Source organism: Salvelinus fontinalis, chromosome 19 (assembly GCF_029448725.1).
Source record: "Salvelinus fontinalis isolate EN_2023a chromosome 19, ASM2944872v1, whole genome shotgun sequence".
NCBI classification, from domain to species: Eukaryota; Metazoa; Chordata; class Actinopteri; order Salmoniformes; family Salmonidae; genus Salvelinus; species Salvelinus fontinalis.
This window is the reverse complement of record NC_074683.1, coordinates 15265190-15271189: the sequence shown is the minus strand read 5'-3', so window position 1 is coordinate 15271189 and position 6000 is coordinate 15265190. Positions and strand designations below refer to the sequence as shown.

Sequence of the window (6000 nt, the reverse complement as noted above, 5' to 3'; positions counted from 1 at the left end):
TTTTTTTGTTGTGGTTGCAATGATGTGAACACCATTGTAGTGTACTAGTGTAGGTGGGAAAAAAATCGATATTCCCAAAGTTTAGCATATCTTTATACTCTTATTTAAAATTTAAAAAATCAAATCTGCGACAGTACTGCCAGCATAACATCATTATCCCTCATTAATTATAGAACGTTCATATTTCAAGATTGCCGAAAGGACAGTCTCTTTGGCAAATGACAGGAATGGCAAGGAGTGGAATGTTGTAGTTGAACAGAGACAGCAAGCAGGCCAGCCAAGGTCAAATTTGCTCTCAAAGTTCTAATTCAAGACTGATAGTTAAATTTAGCTGACAGTCTCGTACCTACATCCTGAGGAGGAACGACTACTGTCCAAAAAAAAGCACCACCAATACAGTATGGTAGGCATACGATGGCTCAAGTGAGAGGCTAAAGTAATCACCTGCTCCGCCAGGTGGCGTGATAGATCCAGTCGAGAAAAGTGCGCGTCAAAGGTGGTGCTGTTGCTTCGGAGAGTGGAGGAAGAGAAGCAGTTGCATCCTGACTCTCAAGCGGCAGTTTCGGTCGGATGGTACATTTACAGTTATTTCTATACCTTCAGATAGCCCACTTCATCGGAAGTAGGCATCTATTGTGTTAGTAGGGCCGAACAATCTAGGGAATAATCTGGCGGGTGTGTAGTCGAGACCGAACAGGTAGGTAAAAATAAACTTTGGGCGCGTTCGTAAATTCACTTTGGCTATCTATTCCGGATGTGCCAGAGCGCAGAATAAGTGATGAATTTACGAACGCTCAACACCGGTTGAATATGGCAGGTGCCAGTAAACGTCGGCAAAATAACACGTAATTAAATTGTCTCCAGCAGGACAGTTACATTCACCAACGCTCTGGATAACATGAAAAGAAGCATATCCAGCTCTCCTTGGGCGAGTATAACGGTCAGAGTGAGGTGTTATCTCGTTTGTGTCTGAGAGTAACTTGTCAGTTAGCTTGGGTGCTTGACTGTCGTTTGGAGGTCAGCCCCTACTCCTCGGCCAGAGCGTCAGGACTGGTACACCAGAGTGGATTTACGAACACACCCATTGTTGCGTTCTCCCAGGTTAGTATCAATAGCAAGATGAACAATGTCAGGTTTCACTTACGATTGACTATCCTAAATGTTACATGTGTAGATTTGTGGTGTGCCAAGTACCTAAACTTCTCAACTCCAGAAATCATCGTGGAGTTGAGGTAAACCTAACGTTACTTGGCAATGGTGTAGAGCAGATGGAGAAAAGATGCTCAACTGTTGTGCAAAGGGACGCTTGTTCGTACATATCCAAAGGATACATTTATTTTGACTGGTTTAAATCATGCCAATAGCCTATAGTACAGTATGAATAATACTTTTTATTGTAGTTTTATCTTTTCTGTTGCACTTGTTAACTTGGCATCCCGCCGGGCCACACATCAGTTCAATGTGTAGTTTTGATTTACATTTGGTGGAGTTGTCAACTAAGGTGAAATCAACAAAAAAATATGACCATGTTATTTGATTTAGGTTAAAAGTCAGGTGAAAAAAATATAACTTTTTTCAAATCCAGTCAGTTTTCCCACTTGATTCAACATAATCACATTGCATGTTTTGGTTTAAATGATGTGGAAACAATGTTGAATGAATCCGTTTTTGCCCAGTTGGATAATACCCTAAACAATTGGTTTTTAGGCTATTTTTTTGTTGTACAAACTAGAGGACATCTAGCTGTCACATTACATTGTTGATTTAATTGCCAGGAGAATGCTACCTGTCCGAATGCATTGTGCCAACTGTAAAGTCTGGTGGAGGAGGAATAATGGTGTGGGGCTGTTTTTCATGGTTCGGTCCCCTTAGTTCCAGTGAACTGAGATGTTTGACGAGCAGCTGTCCACATACTTTTGGTCATGTAGTGTATGTGATAGCTGTTTGTTCTTGATTAATTTATTGTTTTGATGTTATTCTGTTCATGTTCACAGGGCTCCCTTGAAAAAATTTGACCTTGGTCTCAATGGTGACCCCCCCCCCCCCCCCCCCCCCCCCCCCCCCAAATAAAAGTGAGAAAGAAAAAAACCCAAAAGGACAGGGCTATCACAGACAACCCTGAGGCTACGTCTGAGGACAGGAACAAGTACAAGTCCTGCTACGACCTCTGCAGAGTGATCAAAAGAACAATATAGGGTCAAGGGGTAATCATTTTACACAGGGTCCGATGCCTGCCGTATGTGGCAGGGGCTACAGTCCACTACGGATTACAAAGGAAGACCCAGCCGTGATCTGCCCAATGATGCCGCTCTTCCAGATGAACTCATTGCATTTTATGCACGATTCGACAATAACAACACCGTGCCGTGCGTGAGGGCCCCCACCGACCCAGAGGACTGGGTGAGTAAGAGGCCGACGTGAGTATAGTCTTTAATTAGGTCAACACTCGCAACGGTCAACACTCAATCTGGACGGTATTCCATGGCGCGTTCCCAGAGCATGCACAGATCAACTAGCAGGCATATTCACTGTCATTTTCCATATCCCAGTCTGTCCCATATGTTTTAAAATTACATTTACATTTAAGTCATTTAGCAGACGCTCTTATCCAGAGCGACTTACAAATTGGTGCATTCACCTTATGACATCCAGTGGAACAGCCACTTTACAATAGTGCATCTAGATCTTTTAAGGGGGGGGGGGGGGGGGGGGGGGGGGGCAGAAGGATTGCTTTATCCTAGGTATTCCTTGAAGAGGTGGGGTTTCAGGTGTCTCCGGAAGGTGGTGATTGACTCCGCTGTCCTGGCATCGTGAGGGAGTTTGTTCCACCATTGGGGTGCCAGAGCAGCGAACAGTTTTGACTGGGCTGAGCGGGAACTGTACTTCCTCAGTGGTAGGGAGGCGAGCAGGCCAGAGGTGGATGAACGCAGTGCCCTTGTTTGGGTGTAGGGCCTGATCAGAGCCTGAAGGTACTGAGGTGCCGTTCCCCTCACAGCTCCGTAGGCAAGCACCATGGTCTTGTAGCGGATGCGAGCTTCAACTGGAAGCCAGTGGAGAGAGCGGAGGAGCGGGGTGACGTGAGAGAACTTGGGAAGGTTGAACACCAGACGGGCTGCGGCGTTCTGGATGAGTTGTAGGGGTTTAATGGCACAGGCAGGGAGCCCAGCCAACAGCGAGTTGCAGTAATCCAGACGGGAGATGACAAGTGCCTGGATTAGGACCTGCGCCGCTTCCTGTGTGAGGCAGGGTCGTACTCTGCGGATGTTGTAGAGCATGAACCTACAGGAACGGGCCACCGCCTTGATGTTGGTGGAGAACGACAGGGTGTTGTCCAGGATCACGCCAAGGTTCTTAGCGCTCTGGGAGGAGGACACAATGGAGTTGTCAACCGTGATGGCGAGATCATGGAACGGACAGTCCTTCCCCGGGAGGAAGAGCAGCTCCGTCTTGCCGAGGTTCAGCTTGAGGTGGTGATCCGTCATCCACACTGATATGTCTGCCAGACATGCAGAGATGCGATTCGCCACCTGGTCATCAGAAGGGGGAAAGGAGAAGATTAATTGTGTGTCGTCTGCATAGCAATGATAGGAGAGACCATGTGAGGTTATGACAGAGCCAAGTGACTTGGTGTATAGCGAGAATAGGAGAGGGCCTAGAACAGAGCCCTGGGGGACACCAGTGGTGAGAGCGCGTGGTGAGGAGACAGATTCTCGCCACGCCACCTGGTAGGAGCGACCTGTCAGGTAGGACGCAATCCAAGCGTGGGCCGCGCCGGAGATGCCCAACTCGGAGAGGGTGGAGAGGAGGATCTGATGGTTCACAGTATCGAAGGCAGCCGATAGGTCTAGAAGGATGAGAGCAGAGGAGAGAGAGTTAGCTTTAGCAGTGCGGAGCGCCTCCGTGATACAGAGAAGAGCAGTCTCAGTTGAGTGACTAGTCTTGAAACCTGACTGATTTGGATCAAGAAGGTCATTCTGAGAGAGATAGCAGGAGAGCTGGCCAAGGACGGCACGTTCAAGAGTTTTGGAGAGAAAAGAAAGAAGGGATACTGGTCTGTAGTTGTTGACATCGGAGGGATCGAGTGTAGGTTTTTTCAGAAGGGGTGCAACTCTCGCTCTCTTGAAGACGGAAGGGACGTAGCCAGCGGTCAAGGATGAGTTGATGAGCGAGGTGAGGTAAGGTAGAAGGTCTCCGGAAATGGTCTGGAGAAGAGAGGAGGGGATAGGGTCAAGCGGGCAGGTTGTTGGGCGGCCGGCCGTCACAAGACGCGAGATTTCATCTGGAGAGAGAGGGGAGAAAGAAGTCAAAGCACAGGGTTGGGCAGTGTGAGCAGAACCAGCGGTGTCGTTTGACTTAGCAAACGAGGATCGGATGTCGTCGACCTTCTTTTCAAAATGGTTGACGAAGTCGTCTGCAGAGAGGGAGGAGGGGGGGGGGAGGGGGAGGAGGATTCAGGAGGGAGGAGAAGGTGGCAAAGAGCTTCCTAGGGTTAGAGGCAGATGCTTGGAATTTAGAGTGGTAGAAAGTGGCTTTAGCAGCAGAGACAGAAGAGGAAAATGTAGAGAGGAGGGAGTGAAAGGATGCCAGGTCCGCAGGGAGGCGAGTTTTCCTCCATTTCCGCTCGGCTGCCCGGAGCCCTGTTCTGTGAGCTCGCAATGAGTCGTCGAGCCACGGAGCGGGAGGGGAGGACCGAGCCGGCCTGGAGGATAGGGGACATAGAGAGTCAAAGGATGCAGAAAGGGAGGAGAGGAGGGTTGAGGAGGCAGAATCAGGAGATAGGTTGGAGAAGGTTTGGGCAGAGGGAAGAGATGATAGGATGAAAGAGGAGAGAGTAGCGGGGGAGAGAGAGCGGAGGTTGGGACGGCGCGATACCATCCGAGTAGGGGCAGTGTGGGAAGTGTTGGATGAGAGCGAGAGGGAAAAGGATACAAGGTAGTGGTCGGAGACTTGGAGGGGAGTTGCAATGAGGTTAGTGGAAGAACAGCATTCTAACCAAATGACTACCATCGTTCCTGTTCACAAAGAACGCTAAGGCTTCCTGCCACAACGACTACCGCCTTCTAGCACTCGCATTTATAATCCTGAGATGAGGGCCTTTGAAAGGCTAGTTATGGCACACATCAACTCCATCATCCCAGACACCCTAGCCCCATTCTAATTTGCATACAGCCCCAACAGATCCGTAGACGACGCAATTTCAATTGCGCTCCACGCTGTCCCACCTAGATAAGAGGAATACCTATGTGAGAATGCTGTTCATTGACTAGGTGGAGGTGTTGCTAACATTTACGATAGCAAATTTCAATTTACAAAAAGAAAATTACTGCGTTTTTGTCTTGAGATTTTCATGAAATCTATGCAGCCTACTCAATCACTTTTTATAGCTACTGTTTACAGGCCTCCTGGGCCATATACAGCGTTCCTCACTGAGTTCCCTGAATTCCTATCGGACTTTAGTCATGGCAGATAATATTCTTCACATTTTTCGTGACTTTAATATTCACATGGAAAAGTCCACAGACCCACTCCCAAAAGCTTTCGAAGCCATCATTGACTCAGTGGGTTTTGTCCAACATGTCTCCGGACCTACACACTGCTACAGTCATACTCTGGACCTAGTTTTGTCCTGTGGAATTAATATTTTTCCTCATAATCCTGGACTATCGGACCACCAATTTATTATGTGTGCAATCGCAACAAATAATCTGTTTAGACCCCAACCAAGGATCCTCAAAAACCGTGCTATATATTCCCGGACAACCCAAAGATTCCTAGATGCCCTTCCAGACTCCCTCCACCTACCCATGGATGTCTGAGTACAAAAATCGGTTAACCACCAAACTGAGGAACTAAATGTAACCTTGCGTAATACCCTAGATGCAGTCGCACCCATAAAAAGAAAAAAAAGTCTTTCACTTCAGCAGTGATAAATTCCTGAACTTCTTTGACGAAAATATAAGGATCACTAGAAAGCAAATTACGGACTCGTCTTTAAATCTG

At 47.7% G+C, this 6000-nt stretch overlaps 1 protein-coding gene across 2 annotated transcripts in view; it reads left to right on the top strand.

Moving 5' to 3' along the window:
- Positions 1 to 2081: 2081 nt before the first annotated feature.
- LOC129816431 (LIM domain only protein 7-like) overlaps positions 2082 to 6000 on the top strand; it is a 102866-nt gene continuing 98947 nt past the window's right edge. The window contains exon 1 of one of the 2 annotated variants that reach the window (XM_055870917.1): positions 2082 to 2417. The gene's annotated coding sequence lies outside the window, so the exon portion shown is untranslated. The remainder of the gene's footprint in view (positions 2418 to 6000) is intronic. The other variant, XM_055870918.1, reaches the window with a different exon arrangement.